The sequence below is a fragment of the Oncorhynchus clarkii genome, chromosome 20, assembly GCF_045791955.1.
Source record: "Oncorhynchus clarkii lewisi isolate Uvic-CL-2024 chromosome 20, UVic_Ocla_1.0, whole genome shotgun sequence".
In the NCBI taxonomy this organism is placed as follows: Eukaryota; Metazoa; Chordata; class Actinopteri; order Salmoniformes; family Salmonidae; genus Oncorhynchus; species Oncorhynchus clarkii.
Genome location: NC_092166.1, coordinates 52478803 through 52506581, shown reverse-complemented (window position 1 = coordinate 52506581; position 27779 = coordinate 52478803). Strand labels below are relative to the sequence as shown.

Here is a 27779-nt window from a genome sequence, read left to right as displayed (position 1 = left end):
GTAATGCCATTCCCTGCTCTCTGTGTCTTTAAGCACCGCACTTTATCACTCCATCCTTCCTGTGTGTGTGTGAGGGAGGTTTTCTTTGACATCTGTTGGGAGAAATGACTGATTTACAGTTCAGAAGGGTTGCCTAGTCACACATATGACATTTTGGAGAGATCAGACTTTTTTAACCCCTCGAAACAGCCCCTGAGACACCAATTATGGCACTTCCGGTTGGCACAGGAAGCTATAAGTTAACACATATCTTGGTTGACATAGCCACTTACAGAATCCTGAGTTTTAAGTCTTTACGTTAAGAATTGACTGATCTACACAGGGTTGAATGCACTATGTCTATCAAACTGCAGGCAGTGTATGGGTATACACTTTTAGGGTGATTTTAACCACTTCCGGTTGCTCCAGGAAGCTTAGATTCGACACAGGTAGACCTCATAGTGGCCTGATGGACTGTCTTAGAAGACAGGTTCATAAGGCATTCATAACCCACATAGGCTTCAGGTTGAATTTAGAGGTGCAGGCAATGTATTCCTATGGGGAGAGAAGTCAAAGCAAGCTGTTTCAAGTAAACACCTTCTTTTTACTGTGAAGGGTTAATGCCACACGGTCAAGGTTAGGCTTGCAAGGATCGGGAGGACCTCAGGAACGCACCTGAGGTCGAATTGTGCTTCTCACCCTAACGGTTCTCTCACTGCCACCCAAAATCAAATGACATTGTGGGGCAGGCTTCATTTTGGGCCTTCTTTTTTTCAAGTTCGCTGCACTCAGAACGAGCTACGGTCAAGCGGGGCGTCTCGTTGAACTCGGCACAGTCTGGAGACTATGGTGATGCCATTTTTTGTGTTGATTTCAGAATGACATTTTGGTGATGGTCCCTCTCCGTTTAAACATATTGCAAATGCACAAAAGTCAACTAGCAAGTCAGTGTCCATCAGTCAATTAGATGTCATTATGACACCAAACGGATATCAATTGACACCAAACCCACTTTTTCCTACTCATTTAGAAGCCAACTATCACATATGTCAGAGCAGGCCCATAATTCACAGCGCCTTTAGTTTAAAACATAATAAAAAGGTAAAACACATAGTTACGTTCTAGCTGCGGGTCCAGTTCGGACATTATGTGAAGTCCTATGTGAGGCGACCCCGAATCCCGAGTTTCGGCTCGATAGGTCATTTGGTGTCCGAGAAAAACCCTAATTGGTGCTGAAAATCCACTTTTTTTCCATGCCTTGCTACGGGGTCCTTGAACGAGCTATCGGACAGAAATGTTGGGGTCCGTCTCTATGGGCCGAGCCGGTTTCAATGCACCTAGCCTTGCGTCTCTGAGACTTTTCTAAACGTCGTCATTTTTGTGATGGTCAAAATGAATTGAAGGTATTGCAAACGTACGAGGCTGTTTCTCGGTCCGAGAACCATCTAGAGCCACGTACCATCGACCGGAGGTCTAGAACAGGTTTCTAAAGTTTCGGAACTCTAGGTCTGACGGTTCTTTTTTAGCTCCAACAAAGCTAACTATTGCAGCCACTGTCTGTCTCTACGCACCCCAATACGTCCCTCCTTCCAAGTTGTGTTTTAGTGTGATTTTTTTTTCCTTTGAATTTTTTGGGGAAAAATGACTGATTTACAGTTCATGGGGGTTGCCTAATCACACATATGAAGTTTTGGAAAGATCAGACTTTTTTAACCCCTCGAAACAGCCCCTGAGACACCAATTATGGCACTTCCGGTTGGCACAGGAAGCTATAAATCAACACATATCCTCATTGGGGTATGCTGTTACAGAATCCTGAGTTTTAAGTCCTTACGTTAAGAACTGACTGATTTACACAGGGTTGAATGCACTATGTCTGTCAAACTGCAGGCAGGGTATGGGTAAACACTTTTAGGGGCATTTTAACCACTTCCGGTTGGTCCAGGAAGCTCAGAATCAACACAGGTAGACCTCATAGTGGCTTGATGGACTGGTACCGAAGACAGGTTCATACGGCATTCATAACCCATATAGACTTCAGGTTGAAATTAGGGGTGCAGGCAATGTATTCCTATGGGGAGAGATGACACTGTAATCTGTGAGATCAAAAAACACTGTTTTACTGTTAAGGGTTAATGCCACACGGTCAAGGTTAGGCTTGCACGGATCGGGAGGACCTTAGGAACATTCATGTGGTGGAATTTTTCTTCTCACCTAAACGGTTCTCTCACTGTCACTCAAAAGCAAATGACATTGTGGGGCAGGCTTCATTTTGGGCCTACTTTTCTAATGGTCGTTGCGCTTAGACCGAGCGAGCTACGGTCAAGCGGGATAGCTCGTTGAACTCAGCACAGTCTGGAGACTATGGTGATGCCATTTTTTGTGTTGATTTCAGAATGCCATTTTGGTGATGGTCCCTCTCCGTTTAAACATATTGCAAATGCACAAAAGTCAACTAGCAAGTCAGTGTCCATCAGTCAATTAGATGTCATTATGACACCAAACCCACTTTTTACTACTCATTTAGAAGCCAACTATCACATATGTCAGAGCAGTCCCATAATTCACAGCGCCTTTAGTTTAAAACATAATAAAAAGGTAAAACACATAGTTACGTTCTAGCTGCGGGTCCAGTTCGGACATTATGTGAAGTCCTATGTGAGGCGACCCCGAATCCCGAGTTTCGGCTCGATAGGTCATTTGGTGTCCGAGAAAAACCCTAACTGGTGCTGAAAATCCACTTTTTTCCATGCCTTGCTACAGGGTCCTTGAACGAGCTATCGGACAGAAACGTTGGGGTCCGTCTCTATGGGCCGAGCCGGTTTCAATGCACCTAGCCTTGCGTCTCTGAGACTTTTCTAAACGTCGTCATTTTTGTGATGGTCAAAATGAATTGAAGGTATTGCAAATGTACGAGGCTGTTTCTCGGTCCGAGAACCGTCTAGAGCCACGTAACTCACCACGTACCATCGACCGGAGGTCTAGAACAGGTTTCTAAAGTTTCAGAACTCTAGGTCTGACGGTTCTTTTTTAGCTCCAACAAAGCTAACTATTGCAGCCACTGTCTGTCTCTACGCACCCCAATACGTCCCTCCATCCAAGTTGTGTTTTAGTGTGATTTTTTTTTCCTTTGATTTTTTTGGGGAAAAATGACTGATTTACAGTTCATGGGGGTTGCCTAATCACATATATGAAGTTTTGGACAGATCAGACTTTTTTAACCCTTCGAAACAGCCCCTGAGACACCAATTATGGCACTTCCGGTTGGCACATATCCTCATTGGGTTATGCTTTTACATAATCCTGAGTTTTAAGTCTTTACGTTAAGAACTGAGTTATTTACGGAGGGTTTAGTATGTGTGTGTTATTTCAGAAAATCATAGAAAATCACAGAAATCTCGCAGAGCTCCGCAGCACACTTTAAAAAGATTCGTATGAACACCCTGCAACTGGATCTGTAACCGTTGAAAAAAAAAAACGCCTATTTGTGACCATCAACAAGTTGTCATTGTTCCGTTTCTCTTAAATGACGATAGATAAATGGCTGGTTCTTTTTTTATTGACACCGGAGGCTCCTTGACTTTGACCTGAAGTGGAAAAATAATTTCTCTACTTCCATTTTGGACCTTTAATCCCAGAAAAACGGCCATAACTCAAAAACCGTTGAGGCCTAGACGCCATCTTGTTCGGGGCCAACTGCCCATTATGCCAAACCTACGCTCACCAAGTTTCGGCTTCGAAATATTTTCCGTTTTCGAGATAAGGCCCCGTCGTGATTCGTGATGTTTTGCCAAATTGCCATATGATTCCGTATGCCCTCTTGTGGGAATTTCCGGGATAGCGGAAAAATGGTCCAAAACTTGTTTATTTTATAAAACGGAAACCGAATGTCCGACAAAGTTCATTTGATGACTTCCCGGTAGGTCTGGCCCTACCGCACGGGCCGACGCCGACCGCAAATTTTACAAATGTTTTCGGACATCTAGTAAGGGACCGTACATTTGCAATATGGACTTTTTCACTGATCATACACGAAATGCCGAAATGTTCCCTTATGTATGAAATAATTTGCTTTTGGAGAATGCAGGCATCGATCCCACTACCTCACACATGCAAAGCATTTGAGCTAATTCCCCAGCCGTTTGGAATTTCCGCAAGAAGCAACCTAGAGGGTCCAGTCTTGTCAGGCTATGCTGTTGGTGGACTTGTTTGTTTACGTGCCAGCACTTGCAGAGGCTCGGTGCATTTCAACAATTGAGCCAAATAGCAAATGGCCGGTTAGCTCAGTTGGTTAGAGTTTGGTGCTAATAACGCCAAGGTCATGGGTTCGATCCCAGTACTGGTTATGATGTACATTTTGAGTGTCAAAATTGTGAGTCACATGCATGTGAATTGTCAAGGGTGAAAAAAAATTAGTGAATTGCCGAAATAGCTCAGTTGGGAGAGCGTTAGACTGAAGATCTAAAGGTCCCTGGTTCGATCCCGGGTTTCGGGATTTGTTCTTTCTTCATGCTCTGGCTTCAAGGAAACTATCCACTGCTTTGTTTGTGGGCCTCAATGGTGTGTGCTACGCTGCTCCTCTGAAAGTAAGTAATTTCTTGCTTTTTCATCTGACATTTTGACATCAGTGTTACATGACAGTTTCTTGTCATTGTTTACATGACAGTAGGTTGTCGTAAGACAAGGCTGCATGAAGTGTGAACTGGAGTTTTCTTGGATCCTTGAAAGAATTTGCTTTTGGAGAATGCAGGCATCGATCCCATTACCTATAGCATGCTAAGCAAACACAATACCAATTGATCAAATTCCCCAGCTGTTTGGAATTGCCACAAGGAGCAACCAAGAGTGTCCAGTCTTGTCAGGCTATGCTGTTGGTGGACTTGTTAGTTTGTGCTCCAGCACTTGCAGAGGCTCGGTGCATCTCAACAACTGTGCTCTGTAGCCAGCGGCCGGTTAGCTCAGTTGGTTAGAGTGTGTGATACGCTGCTCTCTGAAAGTAAGTAATGTCTTTCTTTTTCATCTGACATTGTGACATCAGGGTTACATGAGAGTTTCTTGTCATTGTTACATAACAGTTTCTTGTCATTGTTTACATGACAGTAGGTTGTCGTAAGACAAGGCTGCATGAAGTGTGAACTGGAGTTTTCTTGGATCCATGAAAGAATTTGCTTTTGGAGAATGCAGGCATCGATCCCACTACCTCACGCATGCAAAGCATTTGAGCTAATTCCCCAGCCGTTTGGAATTTCCGCAAGAAGCAACCTAGAGGGTCCAGTCTTGTCAGGCTATGCTGTTGGTGGACTTGTTTGTTTACGTGCCAGCACTTGCAGAGGCTCGGTGCATTTCAACAATTGAGCAAAATAGCAAATGGCCGGTTAGCTCAGTTGGTTAGAGTGTGGTGCTAATAACGCCAAGGTCATGGGTTCGATCCCCGTACTGGCTATGATGTACATTTTGAGTGTCAAAATTGTGAGTCACATGCATGTGAATTGTCAAGGGTGCCACAGAAATAAAATTAGTGAATTGCCGAAATAGCTCAGTTGGGAGAGCGTTAGACTGAAGATCTAAAGGTCCCTGGTTCGATCCCGGGTTTCGGCATTTGTATTTGTTCTTTCTTCATGCTCTGGCTTCAAGGAAACTATCCACAGCTTTGTTTGTGGGCCTCAATGGTGCGTGCTACGCTGCTCCTCTGAAAGTAAGTAATTTCTTGCTTTTTCATCTGACATTTTGACATGACAGTTTCTTGGCATTGTTACATGACAGTTTCTTGTCATTGTTTACATGACAGTAGGTTGTCGTAAGACAAGGCTGCATGAAGTGTGAACTGGAGCTTTCTTGGATCCACAAAAAAAAATGTTTTTGGGGAATGCGGGCATCGATCCCACTACCTATAGCATGCTAAGCAAACACAATACCAATTGATCAAATTCCCCAGCTGTTTGGAATTGCCACAAGGAGCAACCAAGAGTGTCCAGTCTTGTCAGGCTATGCTGTTGGTGGACTTGTTAGTTTGTGCTCCAGCACTTGCAGAGGCTCGGTGCATCTCAACAACTGTGCTCTGTAGCCAGCGGCCGGTTAGCTCAGTTGGTTAGAGTGTGTGATACGCTGCTCTCTGAAAGTAAGTAATGTCTTTCTTTTTCATCTGACATTGTGACATCAGTGTTACATGAGAGTTTCTTGGCATTGTTACATGACAGTTTCTTGTCATTGTTTACATGACAGTAGGTTGTCGTAAGACAAGGCTGCATGAAGTGTGAACTGGAGTTTTCTTGGATCCTTGAAAGAATTTGCTTTTGGAGAATGCAGGCATCGATCCCACTACCTCACGCATGCAAAGCATTTGAGCTAATTCCCCAGCCGTTTGGAATTTCCGCAAGAAGCAACCTAGAGGGTCCAGTCTTGTCAGGCTATGCTGTTGGTGGACTTGTTTGTTTACGTGCCAGCACTTGCAGAGGCTCGGTGCATTTCAACAATTGAGCAAAATAGCAAATGGCCGGTTAGCTCAGTTGGTTAGAGTGTGGTGCTAATAACGCCAAGGTCATGGGTTCGATCCCCGTACTGGTTATGATGTACATTTTGAGTGTCAAAATTGTGAGTCACATGCATGTGAATTGTCAAGGGTGCCACAGAAATACGGAAATTAGTGAGATTGCTGAAATAGCTCAGTTGGGAGAGCGTTAGACTGAAGATCTAAAGGTCCCTGGTTCGACATCCCGGGTTTCGGAACATTTGTATTTGTTCTTTCTTCATGCTCTGGCTTCAAGGAAACTATCCACTATGCTTTGTTTGTGGGCCTCAATGGTGTGTGCTACGCTGCTCCTCTGAAAGTAAGTAATGTCTTTCTTTTTCATCTGACTGACATGTTACTTTTTCATACATGACAGTTTCTTGTCATTTTACATGACAGTAGGTTGTCGTTACATGACAGTAGGTTGTCGTAAGCTGCATGAAGTGTGAACTGGAGTTTTCTTGGATCCATGAAAGAATTTGCTTTTGGAGAATGCAGGCATCGATCCCACTACCTCACGCATGCTAAGCATTTGAGCTAATTCCCCAGCCGTTTGGAATTTCCGCAAGAAGCAACCTAGAGGGTCCAGTCTTGTCAGGCTATGCTGTTGGTGGACTTGTTTGTTTACGTGCCAGCACTTGCAGAGGCTCGGTGCATTTCAACAATTGAGCAAAATAGCAAATGGCCGGTTAGCTCAGTTGGTTAGAGTGTGATGCTAATAACGCCAAGGTCATGGGTTCGATCCCCGTACTGGTTATGATGTACATTTTGAGTGTCAAAATTGTGAGTCACATGCATGTGAATTGTCAAGGGTGCCACAGAAATCAAATTAGTGAATTGCCGAAATAGCTCAGTTGGGAGAGCGTTAGACTGAAGATCTAAAGGTCCCTGGTTCGATCCCGGGTTTCGGCATTTGTTCTTTCTTCATGCTCTGGCTTCAAGGAAACTATCCACAGCTTTGTTTGTGGGCCTCAATGGTGTGTGCTACGCTGCTCCTCTGAAAGTAAGTAATGTCTTGCTTTTTCATCTGACATTTTGACATCAGTGTGACAGGAAAGTTGCTTGTCATTGTTACATGACAGTAGGTTGTTGTAAGACAAGGCTGCATGAAGTGTGAACTGGAGCTTTCTTGGATCCACAAAAAAATATGTTTTTGGGGAATGCGGGCATCGATCCCAATACCTATAGCATGCTAAGCAAACACAATACCAATTGATCAAATTCCCCAGCTGTTTGGAATTGCCACAAGGAGCAACCAAGAGTGTCCAGTCTTGTCAGGCTATGCTGTTGGCGGACATGTTAGTTTGCGCACCAGCACTTGCAGAGGCTCGGTGCATCTCAACAACTGTGCTCTGTAGCCAGCGGCCGGTTAGCTCAGTTGGTTAGAGTGTGTGATACGCTGCTCTCTGAAAGTAAGTAATGTCTTCTTTTTCATCTGACATTGTGACATCAGTGTTACATGAGAGTTTCTTGTCATTGATACATGACAGTTTCTTGTCATTGTTACATGACAGTAGGTTGTCGTAAGACAAGGCTGCATGAAGTGTGAACTGGAGTTTTCTTGGATCCTTGAAAGAATTTGCTTTTGGAGAATGCAGGCATCGATCCCACTACCTCACGCATGCAAAGCATTTGAGCTAATTCCCCAGCCGTTTGGAATTTCCGCAAGAAGCAACCTAGAGGGTCCAGTCTTGTCAGGCTATGCTGTTGGTGGACTTGTTTGTTTACATGCCAGCACTTGCAGAGGCTCGGTGCATTTCAACAATTGAGCAAAATAGCAAATGGCCGGTTAGCTCAGTTGGTTAGAGTGTGGTGCTAATAACGCCAAGGTCATGGGTTCGATCCCCGTACTGGTTATGATGTACATTTTGAGTGTCAAAATTGTGAGTCACATGCATGTGAATTGTCAAGGGTGCCACAGAAATAAAATTAGTGAGTTGCCGAAATAGCTCAGTTGGGAGAGCGTTAGACTGAAGATCTAAAGGTCCCTGGTTCGATCCCGGGTTTCGGGATTTGTTCTTTCTTCATGCTCTGGCTTCAAGGAAACTATCCACTGCTTTGTTTGTGGGCCTCAATGGTGTGTGCTACGCTGCTCCTCTGAAAGTAAGTAATTTCTTGCTTTTTCATCTGACATTTTGACATCAGTGTTACAGGAAAGTTGCTTGTCATTGTTACATGACAGTAGGTTGTCGTAAGACGAGGCTGCATGAAGTGTGAACTGGAGCTTTCTTGGATGCACAAAAAAAATTGTTTTTGGGGAATGCGTGCATCGATCCCACTACCTACAGCATGCTAAGCAAACACAATACCAATTGATCAAATTCCCCAGCTGTTTGGAATTGCCACAAGGAGCAACCAAGAGTGTCCAGTCTTGTCAGGCTATGCTGTTGGTGGACTTGTTAGTTTGTGCTCCAGCACTTGCAGAGGCTCGTTGCATCTCAACAACTGTGCTCTGTAGCCAGCGGCCGGTTAGCTCAGTTGGTTAGAGTGTGTGATACGCTGCTGTCTGAAAGTAAGTAATGTCTTTCTTTTTCATCTGACATTGTGACATCAGTGTTACATGAGAGTTTTTTGTCATTGTTACATGACAGTTTCTTGTCATTGTTTACATGACAGTAGGTTGTCGTAAGACAAGGCTGCATGAAGTGTGAACTAGAGTTTTCTTGGATCCATGAAAGAATTTGCTTTTGGAGAATGCAGGCATCGATCCCACTACCTCACGCATGCTAAGCATTTGAGCTAATTCCCCAGCCGTTTGGAATTTCCGCAAGAAGCAACCTAGAGGGTCCAGTCTTGTCAGGCTATGCTCTTGGTGGACTTGTTTGTTTACGTGCCAGCACTTGCAGAGGCTCGGTGCATTTCAAAAATTGAGCAAAATAGCAAATGGCCGGTTAGCTCAGTTGGTTAGAGTGTGGTGCTAATAACGCCAAGGTCATGGGTTCGATACCCGTACTGGCTATGATATAAATTTTGAGTGTCAAAATTGTGAGTCACATGCATGTGAATTGTTAAGGGTGAAAAAAAATTAGTGAATTGCCGAAATAGCTCAGTTGGGAGAGCGTTAGACTGAAGATCTAAAGGTCCCTGGTTCGATCCCGGGTTTCTGCATTTGTATTTGTTCTTTCTTCATGCTCTGGCTTCAAGGAAACTATCCACAGCTTTGTTTGTGGGCCTCAATGGTGTGTGCTACGCTGCTCCTCTGAAAGTAAGTAATTTCTTGCTTTTTCATCTGACATTTTGACATCAGTGTTACAGGAAAGTTGCTTGTCATTGTTACATGACAGTAGGTTGTCGTAAGACAAGGCTGCATGAAGTGTGAACTGGAGCTTTCTTGGATCCACAAAAAAAATGTTTTTGGGGAATGCGGGCATCGATCCCACTACCTACAGCATGCTAAGCAAACACAATACCAATTGATCAAATTCCCCAGCTGTTTGGAATTGCCACAAGGAGCAACCAAGAGTGTCCAGTCTTGTCAGGCTATGCTGTTGGTGGACTTGTTAGTTTGTGCTCCAGCACTTGCAGAGGCTCGGTGCATCTCAACAACTGTGCTCTGTAGCCAGCGGCCGGTTAGCTCAGTTGGTTAGAGTGTGTGATACGCTGCTGTCTGAAAGTAAGTAATGTCTTTCTTTTTCATCTGACATTGTGACATCAGTGTTACATGAGAGTTTCTTGTCATTGTTACATGACAGTTTCTTGTCATTGTTTACATGACAGTAGGTTGTCGTAAGACAAGGCTGCATGAAGTGTGAACTAGAATTTCCTTGGATCCATGAAAGAATTTGCTTTTGGAGAATGCAGGCATCGATCCCACTACCTCACGCATGCTAAGCATTTGAGCTAATTCCCCAGCCGTTTGGAATTTCCGCAAGAAGCAACCTAAAGGGTCCAGTCTTGTCAGGCTATGCTGTTGGTGGACTTGTTTGTTTACGTGTCAGCACTTGCACACTTGCAGAGGCTCGGTGCATTTCAACAATTGAGCAAAATAGCAAATGGCCGGTTAGCTCAGTTGGTTAGAGTGTGGTGCTAATAACGCCAAGGTCATTGGTTCGATCCCCGTACTGGCTATGATATACATTTTGAGTGTCAAAATTGTGAGTCACATGCATGTGAATTGTCAAGGGTGCCAAAAAAAATTAGTGAATTGCCGAAATAGCTCAGTTGGGAGAGCGTTAGACTGAAGATCTAAAGGTCCCTGGTTCGATCCCGGGTTTCGGCATTTGTATTTGTTCTTTCTTGATGCTCTGGCTTCAAGGAAACTATCCACAGCTTTGTTTGTGGGCCTCAATGGTGTGTACTACGCTGCTCCTCTGAAAGTAAGTAATTTCTTGCTTTTTCATCTGACATTTTGACATCAGTGTTACAGGAAAGTTGCTTGTCATTGTTACATGACAGTAGGTTGTCGTAAGACAAGGCTGCATGAAGTGTGAACTGGAGTTTTCTTGGATCCATGTAAGGGAATACCCCCCTGAATTGGACAAAAATGAATGGCAAGATATTGGCATTGGACAAACCATTTACACGATGTCCAATACCACCCAAAGCGGCGTTGATTCGTGCAAAGTATGTATTGCCATATGGCAATTGCCAATTGTAACACCTCAAAAATCCAACAGGGGGCGAGTGCGCTCCACCGGGGTTTTTCATGTTGGAAATGCAACCCAAGTCAACATCCAAAAGCAAAATTTTGAAAAAAGGATTTTTTTTCCCCAAAACTTATCACCCCTTAAAAAAGTGCTTTCTGGGCCGTTTTTCGAAATTCTTTCGCTTTTTTTGAAAATTACACATGTGTAAGAACTGTATGAATATACTTTTGTCCAATTTTGATATCACATTTTTTTTTTTAATTACATGCGCATAAGGCATATGTTTTGTCCATTTGCAATATGATTTCATAGGAAGTCAAAAGTCAAAAATGTCAAAATTTGGTAAAAAACTTCACACATCCTTAAAAAAGTGCTTTCTGGACCGTTTTTCAAAATTCTTTCAATTTTTATGTCAATTACACATGTATAAGAACTTTATCAACATACTTTAGTCATACTTTATTATCATTTTTTTTATTTTTTTTTTACTTGTGCATAAGGCATATGTTTTCTCCATTTGGAATATGATTTCATAGGAAGTCAAAAGTCAAAAGTCAAAAATGTCAAAATTTGGTAAAAAACTTCACACATCCTTAAAGTGCTTTCTGGTCCGTTTTTCAAAATTCTTTCGAATTTTGTGTCAATTACACACGTATAAGAACTGTATCAACATACTTTATTCGTATTTTATTATCATAATTTTTTTTTTTTTTTTACTTGTGCATAAGGCATATGTTTTGTCCATTTGCAATATGATTTAATAGGATGTCAAAAGTCGAAAATGTGATTTTTTTTTTAAACTTTAAAAACTAAAAAAAGTGCTTTCTGGACCGTTTTTCGAAATTGTTTCGATTTTAAGACAATTAATCATGTGTAAGAAGTGTATGAATATACTTTTGTAAAATGTTTTATCATAATTTTATTTTTTTTACTTGTGCATAAGGAATATGATTTGTCCATTTGCAATATGATTTCACAGGAAGTCAAAAGTCAAAGTCAAAAGTCAATTTTTTGGGGGGCCAAAATTGACTGAACTGATGAACTCGGGACGGCCGGGCAGTGATAGTTGTTCATTTCCATCACTCGTTGTGTTGATTTCATCATGTCCATTTGGTGATGTTTTTTCACTATAGAATCATATTGCAAATGCGCGTGCAACTGGTAACCGGAAAAAAAAATGATGATTTCATTATGTCCATTTGTTTATGTTTCCTTACTTTTTCAAAGTCACTGTGCATTTGCAATATGTTTTAATGGGCAGGTACCATCACGAATTTGTCATGCTCAAAATTCAAACTATACTTTGCTCAAACTATACCTTTGTCAACTTGTATTATCATAATTTTTTTTTGTTTTACTTGTGCATAAGGCATATGTTTTGTCCATTTGCAATATGATATCATAGGAAGTCAAAAGTCAAATTCAAAAGTAACGATTTTCCTCCGTGCAACTGGTGATCTGAAATGTGCAACTGGTGATCTGAAATGTGCAACTGGTAACCCAAAAAAAAAATTTTGATTCTATGTTTCCTTACTTTTTCAAAGTCACTGTGCATTTGCAATATGTTTTAATGGGCAGGTACCATCACGAATTTGTCATGCTATAAAAATCCTGCAGGAATGTGAAATTGACTGGCCGGATGAACTCGGGATGGCTTTGCAGTGATTCTGGGTCATCTCAATCGCTCGTTTGGGTTGATTTCAGAATGTCGCTTTTGGTGATGTTTTTTCACTATAGAATCATATTGCAAATGCACGTGCAACTGGTCACCCAAAAATAAAAAAAAATTGTTTATGTTTCCTTACTTTTTCAAAGTCACTGTGCATTTGCAATATGTTTTAATGGGCAGGTATCATCACGAATTGGTCATGCTATAAAAATCCTGCAGGAATGTGAAATTGACTGGACCGATGAACTCGGGATGGCTTTGCAGTGATTCTGGTTCATCTCAATCGCTCGTTAGGGTAGATTTCAGAATGTCGCATTTGGTGATGTTTTTTCACTATAGAATCATATTGCAAATGCACGTGCAACTGGTCACCCAAAAATAAAAAAAAATTGTTTATGTTTCCTTACTTTTTCAAAGTCACTGTGCATTTGCAATATGTTTCAATGGGCAGGTACCATCACCAATTGGTCATGCTATAAAAATCCTGCAGGAATGTGAAATTGACTGGCCCGATGAACTCGGGATGGCTTTGCAGTGATTCTGGTTCATCTCAATCGCTCGTTAGGGTTGATTTCAGAATGTCGCTTTTGGTGATGGTACCTCACTGTTTAAACATATTGAAAATGTACAAGAGTCAAGTGGACAAGAGTCCATCAGTCAATTAGATATCATTCTGACACCAAACTGATACAAACTGACACCAAACCCACTTTTTCCAACTCGTTTAGTAGCCAACTATTACATACTTCAGAGCTGGCCCAAAATTCACAACGCCTTCGGTTCAAACCATAAAAAAACCATAAAACACGTAGTTACGTTCTAGCTGCGGGTCCATTTCTTATGTTATGTGTTAGCCTAGCTGAGGCGACCCCGAATCCCAAGTTTCGGCTCGATAGGTCATTTGGTGTCCGAGAAAAACCCTAATTGGTGCTGAAAATCCACTTTTTTCCATGCCTTGCTACAGGGTCCTTGAACGAGCTATCGGACAGAAACGTTGGGGTCCGTCTCTATGGGCCGAGCCAGTTTCAATGCACCTAGCCTTGCATCTCTGAGACTTTTCTAAACGTCGTCATTTTCGTAATGGTCAAAATGAATTGAAGGTATTGCAAATGTACGAGGCTGTTTCTCGGTCCGAGAACCGTCTAGAGCCACGTAACTCACCACGTACCATCGACCGGAGGTCTAGAACAGGTTTCTAAAGTTTCGGAACTCTAGGTCTGACGGTTCTTTTTTAGCTCCAACAAAGCTAACTATTGCAGCCACTGTCTGTCTCTACGCACCCCAATACGTCCCTCCATCCAAGTTGTGTTTTAGTGTGATTTTTTTTTCCTTTGATTTTTTTTGGGGAAAAATGACTGATTTACAGTTCATGGGGGTTGCCTAATCACATATATGAAGTTTTGGACAGATCTGACTTTTTTAACCCTTCGAAACAGCCCCTGAGACACCAATTATGGCACTTCCGGTTGGCACAGGAAGCTATAAATCAACACATATCCTCATTGGGGTATGCTGTTACAGAATCCTGAGTTTTAAGTCCTTACGTTAAGAATTGACTGATTTACACAGGGTTGAATGCACTATGTCTATCAAACTGCAGACAGGGTATGGGTAAACACTTTTAGGGTGATTTTAACCACTTCCGGTTGGTCCAGGAAGCTTAGAATCAACACAGGTAGACCTCATAGTGGCCTGATGGACTGGTACCGAAGACAGGTTCATACGGCATTCATAACCCATATAGACTTCAGGTTGAAATTAGGGGTGCAGGCAATGTATTCCTATGGGGAGAGATGACACTGTAATCTGTGAGATCAAAAAACACTGTTTTACTGTTAAGGGTTAATGCCACACGGTCAAGGTTAGGCTTGCACGGATCGAGAGGACCTTAGGAACATTCCTGTGGTGGAATTTGTCTTCTCACCCTAACGGTTCTCTCACTCTCACCCAAAATCAAATGACATTGTGGGGCAGGCTACATTTTGGGCCTACTTTCTAATGGTCGCTGCGCCTAGACCGAGCGAGCTACGGTCAAGAGGGATATCTCGTTGAACTCGGCACGGCCTAGGGATTATGGTAATGCCATTCCCTGCTCTCTGTGTCTTTAAGCACCGCACTTTATCACTCCATCCTTCCTGTGTGTGTGTGAGGGAGGTTTTCTTTGACATCTGTTGGGAGAAATGACTGATTTACAGTTCAGAAGGGTTGCCTAGTCACACATATGACATTTTGGAGAGATCAGACTTTTTTAACCCCTCGAAACAGCCCCTGAGACACCAATTATGGCACTTCCGGTTGGCACAGGAAGCTATAAGTTAACACATATCTTGGTTGACATAGCCACTTACAGAATCCTGAGTTTTAAGTCTTTACGTTAAGAATTGACTGATCTACACAGGGTTGAATGCACTATGTCTATCAAACTGCAGGCAGTGTATGGGTATACACTTTTAGGGTGATTTTAACCACTTCCGGTTGCTCCAGGAAGCTTAGATTCGACACAGGTAGACCTCATAGTGGCCTGATGGACTGTCTTAGAAGACAGGTTCATAAGGCATTCATAACCCACATAGGCTTCAGGTTGAATTTAGAGGTGCAGGCAATGTATTCCTATGGGGAGAGAAGTCAAAGCAAGCTGTTTCAAGTAAACACCTTCTTTTTACTGTGAAGGGTTAATGCCACACGGTCAAGGTTAGGCTTGCAAGGATCGGGAGGACCTCAGGAACGCACCTGAGGTCGAATTGTGCTTCTCACCCTAACGGTTCTCTCACTGCCACCCAAAATCAAATGACATTGTGGGGCAGGCTTCATTTTGGGCCTTCTTTTTTTCAAGTTCGCTGCACTCAGAACGAGCTACGGTCAAGCGGGGCGTCTCGTTGAACTCGGCACAGTCTGGAGACTATGGTGATGCCATTTTTTGTGTTGATTTCAGAATGACATTTTGGTGATGGTCCCTCTCCGTTTAAACATATTGCAAATGCACAAAAGTCAACTAGCAAGTCAGTGTCCATCAGTCAATTAGATGTCATTATGACACCAAACGGATATCAATTGACACCAAACCCACTTTTTCCTACTCATTTAGAAGCCAACTATCACATATGTCAGAGCAGGCCCATAATTCACAGCGCCTTTAGTTTAAAACATAATAAAAAGGTAAAACACATAGTTACGTTCTAGCTGCGGGTCCAGTTCGGACATTATGTGAAGTCCTATGTGAGGCGACCCCGAATCCCGAGTTTCGGCTCGATAGGTCATTTGGTGTCCGAGAAAAACCCTAATTGGTGCTGAAAATCCACTTTTTTTCCATGCCTTGCTACGGGGTCCTTGAACGAGCTATCGGACAGAAATGTTGGGGTCCGTCTCTATGGGCCGAGCCGGTTTCAATGCACCTAGCCTTGCGTCTCTGAGACTTTTCTAAACGTCGTCATTTTTGTGATGGTCAAAATGAATTGAAGGTATTGCAAACGTACGAGGCTGTTTCTCGGTCCGAGAACCATCTAGAGCCACGTACCATCGACCGGAGGTCTAGAACAGGTTTCTAAAGTTTCGGAACTCTAGGTCTGACGGTTCTTTTTTAGCTCCAACAAAGCTAACTATTGCAGCCACTGTCTGTCTCTACGCACCCCAATACGTCCCTCCTTCCAAGTTGTGTTTTAGTGTGATTTTTTTTTCCTTTGAATTTTTTGGGGAAAAATGACTGATTTACAGTTCATGGGGGTTGCCTAATCACACATATGAAGTTTTGGAAAGATCAGACTTTTTTAACCCCTCGAAACAGCCCCTGAGACACCAATTATGGCACTTCCGGTTGGCACAGGAAGCTATAAATCAACACATATCCTCATTGGGGTATGCTGTTACAGAATCCTGAGTTTTAAGTCCTTACGTTAAGAACTGACTGATTTACACAGGGTTGAATGCACTATGTCTGTCAAACTGCAGGCAGGGTATGGGTAAACACTTTTAGGGGCATTTTAACCACTTCCGGTTGGTCCAGGAAGCTCAGAATCAACACAGGTAGACCTCATAGTGGCTTGATGGACTGGTACCGAAGACAGGTTCATACGGCATTCATAACCCATATAGACTTCAGGTTGAAATTAGGGGTGCAGGCAATGTATTCCTATGGGGAGAGATGACACTGTAATCTGTGAGATCAAAAAACACTGTTTTACTGTTAAGGGTTAATGCCACACGGTCAAGGTTAGGCTTGCACGGATCGGGAGGACCTTAGGAACATTCATGTGGTGGAATTTTTCTTCTCACCTAAACGGTTCTCTCACTGTCACTCAAAAGCAAATGACATTGTGGGGCAGGCTTCATTTTGGGCCTACTTTTCTAATGGTCGTTGCGCTTAGACCGAGCGAGCTACGGTCAAGCGGGATAGCTCGTTGAACTCAGCACAGTCTGGAGACTATGGTGATGCCATTTTTTGTGTTGATTTCAGAATGCCATTTTGGTGATGGTCCCTCTCCGTTTAAACATATTGCAAATGCACAAAAGTCAACTAGCAAGTCAGTGTCCATCAGTCAATTAGATGTCATTATGACACCAAACCCACTTTTTACTACTCATTTAGAAGCCAACTATCACATATGTCAGAGCAGTCCCATAATTCACAGCGCCTTTAGTTTAAAACATAATAAAAAGGTAAAACACATAGTTACGTTCTAGCTGCGGGTCCAGTTCGGACATTATGTGAAGTCCTATGTGAGGCGACCCCGAATCCCGAGTTTCGGCTCGATAGGTCATTTGGTGTCCGAGAAAAACCCTAACTGGTGCTGAAAATCCACTTTTTTCCATGCCTTGCTACAGGGTCCTTGAACGAGCTATCGGACAGAAACGTTGGGGTCCGTCTCTATGGGCCGAGCCGGTTTCAATGCACCTAGCCTTGCGTCTCTGAGACTTTTCTAAACGTCGTCATTTTTGTGATGGTCAAAATGAATTGAAGGTATTGCAAATGTACGAGGCTGTTTCTCGGTCCGAGAACCGTCTAGAGCCACGTAACTCACCACGTACCATCGACCGGAGGTCTAGAACAGGTTTCTAAAGTTTCAGAACTCTAGGTCTGACGGTTCTTTTTTAGCTCCAACAAAGCTAACTATTGCAGCCACTGTCTGTCTCTACGCACCCCAATACGTCCCTCCATCCAAGTTGTGTTTTAGTGTGATTTTTTTTTCCTTTGATTTTTTTGGGGAAAAATGACTGATTTACAGTTCATGGGGGTTGCCTAATCACATATATGAAGTTTTGGACAGATCAGACTTTTTTAACCCTTCGAAACAGCCCCTGAGACACCAATTATGGCACTTCCGGTTGGCACATATCCTCATTGGGTTATGCTTTTACATAATCCTGAGTTTTAAGTCTTTACGTTAAGAACTGAGTTATTTACGGAGGGTTTAGTATGTGTGTGTTATTTCAGAAAATCATAGAAAATCACAGAAATCTCGCAGAGCTCCGCAGCACACTTTAAAAAGATTCGTATGAACACCCTGCAACTGGATCTGTAACCGTTGAAAAAAAAAAACGCCTATTTGTGACCATCAACAAGTTGTCATTGTTCCGTTTCTCTTAAATGACGATAGATAAATGGCTGGTTCTTTTTTTATTGACACCGGAGGCTCCTTGACTTTGACCTGAAGTGGAAAAATAATTTCTCTACTTCCATTTTGGACCTTTAATCCCAGAAAAACGGCCATAACTCAAAAACCGTTGAGGCCTAGACGCCATCTTGTTCGGGGCCAACTGCCCATTATGCCAAACCTACGCTCACCAAGTTTCGGCTTCGAAATATTTTCCGTTTTCGAGATAAGGCCCCGTCGTGATTCGTGATGTTTTGCCAAATTGCCATATGATTCCGTATGCCCTCTTGTGGGAATTTCCGGGATAGCGGAAAAATGGTCCAAAACTTGTTTATTTTATAAAACGGAAACCGAATGTCCGACAAAGTTCATTTGATGACTTCCCGGTAGGTCTGGCCCTACCGCACGGGCCGACGCCGACCGCAAATTTTACAAATGTTTTCGGACATCTAGTAAGGGACCGTACATTTGCAATATGGACTTTTTCACTGATCATACACGAAATGCCGAAATGTTCCCTTATGTATGAAATAATTTGCTTTTGGAGAATGCAGGCATCGATCCCACTACCTCACACATGCAAAGCATTTGAGCTAATTCCCCAGCCGTTTGGAATTTCCGCAAGAAGCAACCTAGAGGGTCCAGTCTTGTCAGGCTATGCTGTTGGTGGACTTGTTTGTTTACGTGCCAGCACTTGCAGAGGCTCGGTGCATTTCAACAATTGAGCCAAATAGCAAATGGCCGGTTAGCTCAGTTGGTTAGAGTTTGGTGCTAATAACGCCAAGGTCATGGGTTCGATCCCAGTACTGGTTATGATGTACATTTTGAGTGTCAAAATTGTGAGTCACATGCATGTGAATTGTCAAGGGTGAAAAAAAATTAGTGAATTGCCGAAATAGCTCAGTTGGGAGAGCGTTAGACTGAAGATCTAAAGATCCCGGGTTTCGGGATTTGTTCTTTCTTCATGCTCTGGCTTCAAGGAAACTATCCACTGCTTTGTTTGTGGGCCTCAATGGTGTGTGCTACGCTGCTCCTCTGAAAGTAAGTAATTTCTTGCTTTTTCATCTGACATTTTGACATCAGTGTTACATGACAGTTTCTTGTCATTGTTTACATGACAGTAGGTTGTCGTAAGACAAGGCTGCATGAAGTGTGAACTGGAGTTTTCTTGGATCCTTGAAAGAATTTGCTTTTGGAGAATGCAGGCATCGATCCCATTACCTATAGCATGCTAAGCAAACACAATACCAATTGATCAAATTCCCCAGCTGTTTGGAATTGCCACAAGGAGCAACCAATAGTGTCCAGTCTTGTCAGGCTATGCTGTTGGTGGACTTGTTAGTTTGTGCTCCAGCACTTGCAGAGGCTCGGTGCATCTCAACAACTGTGCTCTGTAGCCAGCGGCCGGTTAGCTCAGTTGGTTAGAGTGTGTGATACGCTGCTCTCTGAAAGTAAGTAATGTCTTTCTTTTTCATCTGACATTGTGACATCAGGGTTACATGAGAGTTTCTTGTCATTGTTACATAACAGTTTCTTGTCATTGTTTACATGACAGTAGGTTGTCGTAAGACAAGGCTGCATGAAGTGTGAACTGGAGTTTTCTTGGATCCATGAAAGAATTTGCTTTTGGAGAATGCAGGCATCGATCCCACTACCTCACGCATGCAAAGCATTTGAGCTAATTCCCCAGCCGTTTGGAATTTCCGCAAGAAGCAACCTAGAGGGTCCAGTCTTGTCAGGCTATGCTGTTGGTGGACTTGTTTGTTTACGTGCCAGCACTTGCAGAGGCTCGGTGCATTTCAACAATTGAGCAAAATAGCAAATGGCCGGTTAGCTCAGTTGGTTAGAGTGTGGTGCTAATAACGCCAAGGTCATGGGTTCGATCCCCGTACTGGCTATGATGTACATTTTGAGTGTCAAAATTGTGAGTCACATGCATGTGAATTGTCAAGGGTGCCACAGAAATAAAATTAGTGAATTGCCGAAATAGCTCAGTTGGGAGAGCGTTAGACTGAAGATCTAAAGGTCCCTGGTTCGATCCCGGGTTTCGGCATTTGTATTTGTTCTTTCTTCATGCTCTGGCTTCAAGGAAACTATCCACAGCTTTGTTTGTGGGCCTCAATGGTGCGTGCTACGCTGCTCCTCTGAAAGTAAGTCATTTCTTGCTTTTTCATCTGACATTTTGACATGACAGTTTCTTGGCATTGTTACATGACAGTTTCTTGTCATTGTTTACATGACAGTAGGTTGTCGTAAGACAAGGCTGCATGAAGTGTGAACTGGAGCTTTCTTGGATCCACAAAAAAAAATGTTTTTGGGGAATGCGGGCATCGATCCCACTACCTATAGCATGCTAAGCAAACACAATACCAATTGATCAAATTCCCCAGCTGTTTGGAATTGCCACAAGGAGCAACCAAGAGTGTCCAGTCTTGTCAGGCTATGCTGTTGGTGGACTTGTTAGTTTGTGCTCCAGCACTTGCAGAGGCTCGGTGCATCTCGACAACTGTGCTCTGTAGCCAGCGGCCGGTTAGCTCAGTTGGTTAGAGTGTGTGATACGCTGCTCTCTGAAAGTAAGTAATGTCTTTCTTTTTCATCTGACATTGTGACATCAGTGTTACATGAGAGTTTCTTGGCATTGTTACATGACAGTTTCTTGTCATTGTTTACATGACAGTAGGTTGTCGTAAGACAAGGCTGCATGAAGTGTGAACTGGAGTTTTCTTGGATCCTTGAAAGAATTTGCTTTTGGAGAATGCAGGCATCGATCCTACTACCTCACGCATGCAAAGCATTTGAGCTAATTCCCCAGCCGTTTGGAATTTCCGCAAGAAGCAACCTAGAGGGTCCAGTCTTGTCAGGCTATGCTGTTGGTGGACTTGTTTGTTTACGTGCCAGCACTTGCAGAGGCTCGGTGCATTTCAACAATTGAGCAAGAGAGCAAATGGCCGGTTAGCTCAGTTGGTTAGAGTGTGGTGCTAATAACGCCAAGGTCATGGGTTCGATCCCCGTACTGGTTATGATGTACATTTTGAGTGTCAAAATTGTGAGTCACATGCATGTGAATTGTCAAGGGTGCCACAGAAATAAAATTAGTGAGTTGCGGAAATAGCTCAGTTGGGAGAGCGTTAGACTGAAGATCTAAAGGTCCCTGGTTCTATCCCGGGTTTCGGGATTTGTTCTTTCTTCATGCTCTGGCTTCAAGGAAACTATCCACTGCTTTGTTTGTGGGCCTCAATGGTGTGTGCTACGCTGCTCCTCTGAAAGTAAGTAATTTCTTGCTTTTTCATCTGACATTTTGACATCAGTGTTACATGACAGTTTCTTGTCATTGTTTACATGACAGTAGGTTGTCGTAAGACAAGGCTGCATGAAGTGTGAACTGGAGCTTTCTTGGATCCACAAAAAAAAATGTTTTTGGGGAATGCGGGCATCGATCCCACTACCTATAGCATGCTAAGCAAACACAATACCAATTGATCAAATTCCCCAGCTGTTTGGAATTGCCACAAGGAGCAACCAAGAGTGTCCAGTCTTGTCAGGCTATGCTGTTGGTGGACTTGTTAGTTTGTGCTCCAGCACTTGCAGAGGCTCGGTGCATCTCAACAACTGTGCTCTGTAGCCAGCGGCCGGTTAGCTCAGTTGGTTAGAGTGTGTGATACGCTGCTCTCTGAAAGTAAGTAATGTCTTTCTTTTTCATCTGACATTGTGACATCAGTGTTACATGAGAGTTTCTTGGCATTGTTACATGACAGTTTCTTGTCATTGTTTACATGACAGTAGGTTGTCGTAAGACAAGGCTGCATGAAGTGTGAACTGGAGTTTTCTTGGATCCTTGAAAGAATTTGCTTTTGGAGAATGCAGGCATCGATCCCATTACCTATAGCATGCTAAGCAAACACAATACCAATTGATCAAATTCCCCAGCTGTTTGGAATTGCCACAAGGAGCAACCAATAGTGTCCAGTGTTGTCAGGCTATGCTGTTGGTGGACTTGTTAGTTTGTGCTCCAGCACTTGCAGAGGCTCGGTGCATCTCAACAACTGTGCTCTGTAGCCAGCGGCCGGTTAGCTCAGTTGGTTAGAGTGTGTGATACGCTGCTCTCTGAAAGTAAGTAATGTCTTTCTTTTTCATCTGACATTGTGACATCAGTGTTACATGAGAGTTTCTTGTCATTGTTACATGACAGTTTCTTGTCATTGTTTACATGACTGTAGGTTGTCGTAAGACAAGGCTGCATGAAGTGTGAACTGGAGTTTTCTTGGATCCATGAAAGAATATGCTTTTGGGGAATGCATGCATCGATCCCACTACCTCACGCATGCAAAGCATTTGAGCTAATTCCCCAGCCGTTTGGAATTTCCGCAAGAAGCAACCTAGAGGGTCCAGTCTTGTCAGGCTATGCTGTTGGTGGACTTGTTTGTTTACGTGCCAGCACTTGCAGAGGCTCGGTGCATTTCAACAATTGAGCAAAATAGCAAATGGCCGGTTAGCTCAGTTGGTTAGAGTGTGGTGCTAATAACTCCAAGGTCATGGGTTCGATCCCCGTACTGGCTATGATATACATTTTGAGTGTCAAAATTGTGAGTCACATGCATGTGAATTGTCAAGGGTGCCACAGAAATCAAATTAGTGAATTGCCGAAATAGCTCAGTTGGGAGAGCGTTAGACTGAAGATCTAAAGGTCCCTGGTTCGATCCCGGGTTTCGGCATTTGTATTTGTTCTTTCTTCATGCTCTGGCTTCAAGGAAACTATCCACTGCTTTGTTTGTGGGCCTCAATGGTGTGTGCTACGCTGCTCCTCTGAAAGTAAGTAATTTCTTGCTTTTTCATCTGACATTTTGACATCAGTGTTACAGGAAAGTTGCTTGTCATTGTTACATGACAGTCGGTTGTCGTAAGACAAGGCTGCATGAAGTGTGAACTGGAGCTTTCTTGGATCCACAAAAAAAAATGTTTTTGGGGAATGCGGGCATCGATCCCGCTACCTATAGCATGCTAAGCAAACACAATACCAATTGATCAAATTCCCCAGATGTTTGGAATTGCCACAAGGAGCAACCAAGAGTGTCCAGTCTTGTCAGGCTATGCTGTTGGTGGACTTGTTAGTTTGTGCACCAGCACTTGCAGAGGCTCGGTGCATCTCAACAACTGTGCTCTGTAGCCAGCGGCCGGTTAGCTCAGTTGGTTAGAGTGTGTGATACGCTGCTCTCTGAAAGTAAGTAATGTCTTTCTTTTTCATCTGACATTGTGACATCAGTGTTACATGAGAGTTTCTTGGCATTGTTACATGACAGTTTCTTGTCATTGTTTACATGACAGTAGGTTGTCGTAAGACAAGGCTGCATGAAGTGTGAACTGGAGTTTTCTTGGATCCTTGAAAGAATTTGCTTTTGGAGAATGCAGGCATCGATCCCACTACCTCACGCATGCAAAGCATTTGAGCTAATTCCCCAGCCGTTTGGAATTTCCGCAAGAAGCAACCTAGAGGGTCCAGTCTTGTCAGGCTATGCTGTTGGTGGACTTGTTTGTTTACATGCCAGCACTTGCAGAGGCTCGGTGCATTTCAACAATTGAGCAAAATAGCAAATGGCCGGTTAGCTCAGTTGGTTAGAGTGTGGTGCTAATAACGCCAAGGTCATGGGTTCGATCCCCGTACTGGTTATGATGTACATTTTGAGTGTCAAAATTGTGAGTCACATGCATGTGAATTGTCAAGGGTGCCACAGAAATAAAATTAGTGAGTTGCCGAAATAGCTCAGTTGGGAGAGCGTTAGACTGAAGATCTAAAGGTCCCTGGTTCGATCCCGGGTTTCGGGATTTGTTCTTTCTTCATGCTCTGGCTTCAAGGAAACTATCCACTGCTTTGTTTGTGGGCCTCAATGGTGTGTGCTACGCTGCTCCTCTGAAAGTAAGTAATTTCTTGCTTTTTCATCTGACATTTTGACATCAGTGTTACAGGAAAGTTGCTTGTCATTGTTACATGACAGTAGGTTGTCGTAAGACGAGGCTGCATGAAGTGTGAACTGGAGCTTTCTTGGATGCACAAAAAAAATTGTTTTTGGGGAATGCGTGCATCGATCCCACTACCTACAGCATGCTAAGCAAACACAATACCAATTGATCAAATTCCCCAGCTGTTTGGAATTGCCACAAGGAGCAACCAAGAGTGTCCAGTCTTGTCAGGCTATGCTGTTGGTGGACTTGTTAGTTTGTGCTCCAGCACTTGCAGAGGCTCGTTGCATCTCAACAACTGTGCTCTGTAGCCAGCGGCCGGTTAGCTCAGTTGGTTAGAGTGTGTGATACGCTGCTGTCTGAAAGTAAGTAATGTCTTTCTTTTTCATCTGACATTGTGACATCAGTGTTACATGAGAGTTTTTTGTCATTGTTACATGACAGTTTCTTGTCATTGTTTACATGACAGTAGGTTGTCGTAAGACAAGGCTGCATGAAGTGTGAACTAGAGTTTTCTTGGATCCATGAAAGAATTTGCTTTTGGAGAATGCAGGCATCGATCCCACTACCTCACGCATGCTAAGCATTTGAGCTAATTCCCCAGCCGTTTGGAATTTCCGCAAGAAGCAACCTAGAGGGTCCAGTCTTGTCAGGCTATGCTCTTGGTGGACTTGTTTGTTTACGTGCCAGCACTTGCAGAGGCTCGGTGCATTTCAAAAATTGAGCAAAATAGCAAATGGCCGGTTAGCTCAGTTGGTTAGAGTGTGGTGCTAATAACGCCAAGGTCATGGGTTCGATACCCGTACTGGCTATGATATAAATTTTGAGTGTCAAAATTGTGAGTCACATGCATGTGAATTGTTAAGGGTGAAAAAAAATTAGTGAATTGCTGAAATAGCTCAGTTGGGAGAGCGTTAGACTGAAGATCTAAAGGTCCCTGGTTCGATCCCGGGTTTCTGCATTTGTATTTGTTCTTTCTTCATGCTCTGGCTTCAAGGAAACTATCCACAGCTTTGTTTGTGGGCCTCAATGGTGTGTGCTACGCTGCTCCTCTGAAAGTAAGTAATTTCTTGCTTTTTCATCTGACATTTTGACATCAGTGTTACAGGAAAGTTGCTTGTCATTGTTACATGACAGTAGGTTGTCGTAAGACGAGGCTGCATGAAGTGTGAACTGGAGCTTTCTTGGATCCACAAAAAAAATTGTTTTTGGGGAATGCGTGCATCGATCCCACTACCTACAGCATGCTAAGCAAACACAATACCAATTGATCAAATTCCCCAGCTGTTTGGAATTGCCACAAGGAGCAACCAAGAGTGTCCAGTCTTGTCAGGCTATGCTGTTGGTGGACTTGTTAGTTTGTGCTCCAGCACTTGCAGAGGCTCGTTGCATCTCAACAACTGTGCTCTGTAGCCAGCGGCCGGTTAGCTCAGTTGGTTAGAGTGTGTGATACGCTGCTGTCTGAAAGTAAGTAATGTCTTTCTTTTTCATCTGACATTGTGACATCAGTGTTACATGAGAGTTTCTTGTCATTGTTACATGACAGTTTCTTGTCATTGTTTACATGACAGTAGGTTGTCGTAAGACAAGGCTGCATGAAGTGTGAACTAGAATTTCCTTGGATCCATGAAAGAATTTGCTTTTGGAGAATGCACGCATCGATCCCACTACCTCACGCATGCTAAGCATTTGAGCTAATTCCCCAGCCGTTTGGAATTTCCGCAAGAAGCAACCTAGAGGGTCCAGTCTTGTCAGGCTATGCTCTTGGTGGACTTGTTTGTTTACGTGCCAGCACTTGCAGAGGCTCGGTGCATTTCAACAATTGAGCAAAATAGCAAATGGCCGGTTAGCTCAGTTGGTTAGAGTGTGGTGCTAATAACGCCAAGGTCATGGGTTCGATACCCGTACTGGCTATGATATAAATTTTGAGTGTCAAAATTGTGAGTCACATGCATGTGAATTGTTAAGGGTGAAAAAAAATTAGTGAATTGCCGAAATAGCTCAGTTGGGAGAGCGTTAGACTGAAGATCTAAAGGTCCCTGGTTCGATCCCGGGTTTCTGCATTTGTATTTGTTCTTTCTTCATGCTCTGGCTTCAAGGAAACTATCCACAGCTTTGTTTGTGGGCCTCAATGGTGTGTGCTACGCTGCTCCTCTGAAAGTAAGTAATTTCTTGCTTTTTCATCTGACATTTTGACATCAGTGTTACAGGAAAGTTGCTTGTCATTGTTACATGACAGTAGGTTGTCGTAAGACGAGGCTGCATGAAGTGTGAACTGGAGCTTTCTTGGATCCACAAAAAAAATTGTTTTTGGGGAATGCGTGCATCGATCCCACTACCTACAGCATGCTAAGCAAACACAATACCAATTGATCAAATTCCCCAGCTGTTTGGAATTGCCACAAGGAGCAACCAAGAGTGTCCAGTCTTGTCAGGCTATGCTGTTGGTGGACTTGTTAGTTTGTGCTCCAGCACTTGCAGAGGCTCGTTGCATCTCAACAACTGTGCTCTGTAGCCAGCGGCCGGTTAGCTCAGTTGGTTAGAGTGTGTGATACGCTGCTGTCTGAAAGTAAGTAATGTCTTTCTTTTTCATCTGACATTGTGACATCAGTGTTACATGAGAGTTTCTTGTCATTGTTACATGACAGTTTCTTGTCATTGTTTACATGACAGTAGGTTGTCGTAAGACAAGGCTGCATGAAGTGTGAACTAGAATTTCCTTGGATCCATGAAAGAATTTGCTTTTGGAGAATGCACGCATCGATCCCACTACCTCACGCATGCTAAGCATTTGAGCTAATTCCCCAGCCGTTTGGAATTTCCGCAAGAAGCAACCTAAAGGGTCCAGTCTTGTCAGGCTATGCTGTTGGTGGACTTGTTTGTTTACGTGTCAGCACTTGCACACTTGCAGAGGCTCGGTGCATTTCAACAATTGAGCAAAATAGCAAATGGCCGGTTAGCTCAGTTGGTTAGAGTGTGGTGCTAATAACGCCAAGGTCATTGGTTCGATCCCCGTACTGGCTATGATATACATTTTGAGTGTCAAAATTGTGAGTCACATGCATGTGAATTGTCAAGGGTGAAAAAAAATTAGTGAATTGCCGAAATAGCTCAGTTGGGAGAGCGTTAGACTGAAGATCTAAAGGTCCCTGGTTCGATCCCGGGTTTCGGCATTTGTATTTGTTCTTTCTTGATGCTCTGGCTTCAAGGAAACTATCCACAGCTTTGTTTGTGGGCCTCAATGGTGTGTACTACGCTGCTCCTCTGAAAGTAAGTAATTTCTTGCTTTTTCATCTGACATTTTGACATCAGTGTTACAGGAAAGTTGCTTGTCATTGTTACATGACAGTAGGTTGTCGTAAGACAAGGCTGCATGAAGTGTGAACTGGAGTTTTCTTGGATCCATGTAAGGGAATACCCCCCTGAATTGGACAAAAATGAATGGCAAGATATTGGCATTGGACAAACCATTTACACGATGTCCAATACCACCC

General features: G+C 43.2%; 24 non-coding genes across 24 annotated transcripts; all 24 read left to right on the top strand.

Moving 5' to 3' along the window:
• The first annotated feature begins 4401 nt into the window (after positions 1 to 4401).
• On the top strand, positions 4402 to 4474 carry trnaf-gaa (transfer RNA phenylalanine (anticodon GAA)). The gene has a single exon. It is a non-coding gene; the product is annotated as a tRNA-Phe (tRNA).
• An 874-nt stretch (positions 4475 to 5348) lies between these two features.
• Positions 5349 to 5422, top strand: trnai-aau (transfer RNA isoleucine (anticodon AAU)). The gene has a single exon. It is a non-coding gene; the product is annotated as a tRNA-Ile (tRNA).
• An 82-nt stretch (positions 5423 to 5504) lies between these two features.
• Positions 5505 to 5577, top strand: trnaf-gaa (transfer RNA phenylalanine (anticodon GAA)). Its single transcript has one exon. It is a non-coding gene; the product is annotated as a tRNA-Phe (tRNA).
• Positions 5578 to 6470: 893 nt separating this feature from the next.
• On the top strand, positions 6471 to 6544 carry trnai-aau (transfer RNA isoleucine (anticodon AAU)). Its single transcript has one exon. It is a non-coding gene; the product is annotated as a tRNA-Ile (tRNA).
• Positions 6545 to 7326: 782 nt separating this feature from the next.
• Positions 7327 to 7399, top strand: trnaf-gaa (transfer RNA phenylalanine (anticodon GAA)). Its single transcript has one exon. It is a non-coding gene; the product is annotated as a tRNA-Phe (tRNA).
• An 871-nt stretch (positions 7400 to 8270) lies between these two features.
• Positions 8271 to 8344, top strand: trnai-aau (transfer RNA isoleucine (anticodon AAU)). The gene has a single exon. It is a non-coding gene; the product is annotated as a tRNA-Ile (tRNA).
• An 82-nt stretch (positions 8345 to 8426) lies between these two features.
• Positions 8427 to 8499, top strand: trnaf-gaa (transfer RNA phenylalanine (anticodon GAA)). The gene has a single exon. It is a non-coding gene; the product is annotated as a tRNA-Phe (tRNA).
• Positions 8500 to 9372: 873 nt separating this feature from the next.
• Positions 9373 to 9446, top strand: trnai-aau (transfer RNA isoleucine (anticodon AAU)). Its single transcript has one exon. It is a non-coding gene; the product is annotated as a tRNA-Ile (tRNA).
• Positions 9447 to 9522: 76 nt separating this feature from the next.
• trnaf-gaa (transfer RNA phenylalanine (anticodon GAA)) lies at positions 9523 to 9595 on the top strand. The gene has a single exon. It is a non-coding gene; the product is annotated as a tRNA-Phe (tRNA).
• An 886-nt stretch (positions 9596 to 10481) lies between these two features.
• On the top strand, positions 10482 to 10555 carry trnai-aau (transfer RNA isoleucine (anticodon AAU)). The gene has a single exon. It is a non-coding gene; the product is annotated as a tRNA-Ile (tRNA).
• A 78-nt stretch (positions 10556 to 10633) lies between these two features.
• trnaf-gaa (transfer RNA phenylalanine (anticodon GAA)) lies at positions 10634 to 10706 on the top strand. The gene has a single exon. It is a non-coding gene; the product is annotated as a tRNA-Phe (tRNA).
• A 9448-nt stretch (positions 10707 to 20154) lies between these two features.
• Positions 20155 to 20228, top strand: trnai-aau (transfer RNA isoleucine (anticodon AAU)). The gene has a single exon. It is a non-coding gene; the product is annotated as a tRNA-Ile (tRNA).
• An 82-nt stretch (positions 20229 to 20310) lies between these two features.
• trnaf-gaa (transfer RNA phenylalanine (anticodon GAA)) lies at positions 20311 to 20383 on the top strand. The gene has a single exon. It is a non-coding gene; the product is annotated as a tRNA-Phe (tRNA).
• An 893-nt stretch (positions 20384 to 21276) lies between these two features.
• On the top strand, positions 21277 to 21350 carry trnai-aau (transfer RNA isoleucine (anticodon AAU)). Its single transcript has one exon. It is a non-coding gene; the product is annotated as a tRNA-Ile (tRNA).
• A 1463-nt stretch (positions 21351 to 22813) lies between these two features.
• On the top strand, positions 22814 to 22887 carry trnai-aau (transfer RNA isoleucine (anticodon AAU)). Its single transcript has one exon. It is a non-coding gene; the product is annotated as a tRNA-Ile (tRNA).
• An 82-nt stretch (positions 22888 to 22969) lies between these two features.
• Positions 22970 to 23042, top strand: trnaf-gaa (transfer RNA phenylalanine (anticodon GAA)). The gene has a single exon. It is a non-coding gene; the product is annotated as a tRNA-Phe (tRNA).
• An 879-nt stretch (positions 23043 to 23921) lies between these two features.
• On the top strand, positions 23922 to 23995 carry trnai-aau (transfer RNA isoleucine (anticodon AAU)). Its single transcript has one exon. It is a non-coding gene; the product is annotated as a tRNA-Ile (tRNA).
• An 82-nt stretch (positions 23996 to 24077) lies between these two features.
• On the top strand, positions 24078 to 24150 carry trnaf-gaa (transfer RNA phenylalanine (anticodon GAA)). Its single transcript has one exon. It is a non-coding gene; the product is annotated as a tRNA-Phe (tRNA).
• An 873-nt stretch (positions 24151 to 25023) lies between these two features.
• On the top strand, positions 25024 to 25097 carry trnai-aau (transfer RNA isoleucine (anticodon AAU)). The gene has a single exon. It is a non-coding gene; the product is annotated as a tRNA-Ile (tRNA).
• Positions 25098 to 25173: 76 nt separating this feature from the next.
• Positions 25174 to 25246, top strand: trnaf-gaa (transfer RNA phenylalanine (anticodon GAA)). Its single transcript has one exon. It is a non-coding gene; the product is annotated as a tRNA-Phe (tRNA).
• Positions 25247 to 26125: 879 nt separating this feature from the next.
• trnai-aau (transfer RNA isoleucine (anticodon AAU)) lies at positions 26126 to 26199 on the top strand. Its single transcript has one exon. It is a non-coding gene; the product is annotated as a tRNA-Ile (tRNA).
• A 76-nt stretch (positions 26200 to 26275) lies between these two features.
• On the top strand, positions 26276 to 26348 carry trnaf-gaa (transfer RNA phenylalanine (anticodon GAA)). Its single transcript has one exon. It is a non-coding gene; the product is annotated as a tRNA-Phe (tRNA).
• An 887-nt stretch (positions 26349 to 27235) lies between these two features.
• Positions 27236 to 27309, top strand: trnai-aau (transfer RNA isoleucine (anticodon AAU)). Its single transcript has one exon. It is a non-coding gene; the product is annotated as a tRNA-Ile (tRNA).
• Positions 27310 to 27385: 76 nt separating this feature from the next.
• trnaf-gaa (transfer RNA phenylalanine (anticodon GAA)) lies at positions 27386 to 27458 on the top strand. The gene has a single exon. It is a non-coding gene; the product is annotated as a tRNA-Phe (tRNA).
• The last annotated feature ends 321 nt before the right edge of the window (positions 27459 to 27779 follow it).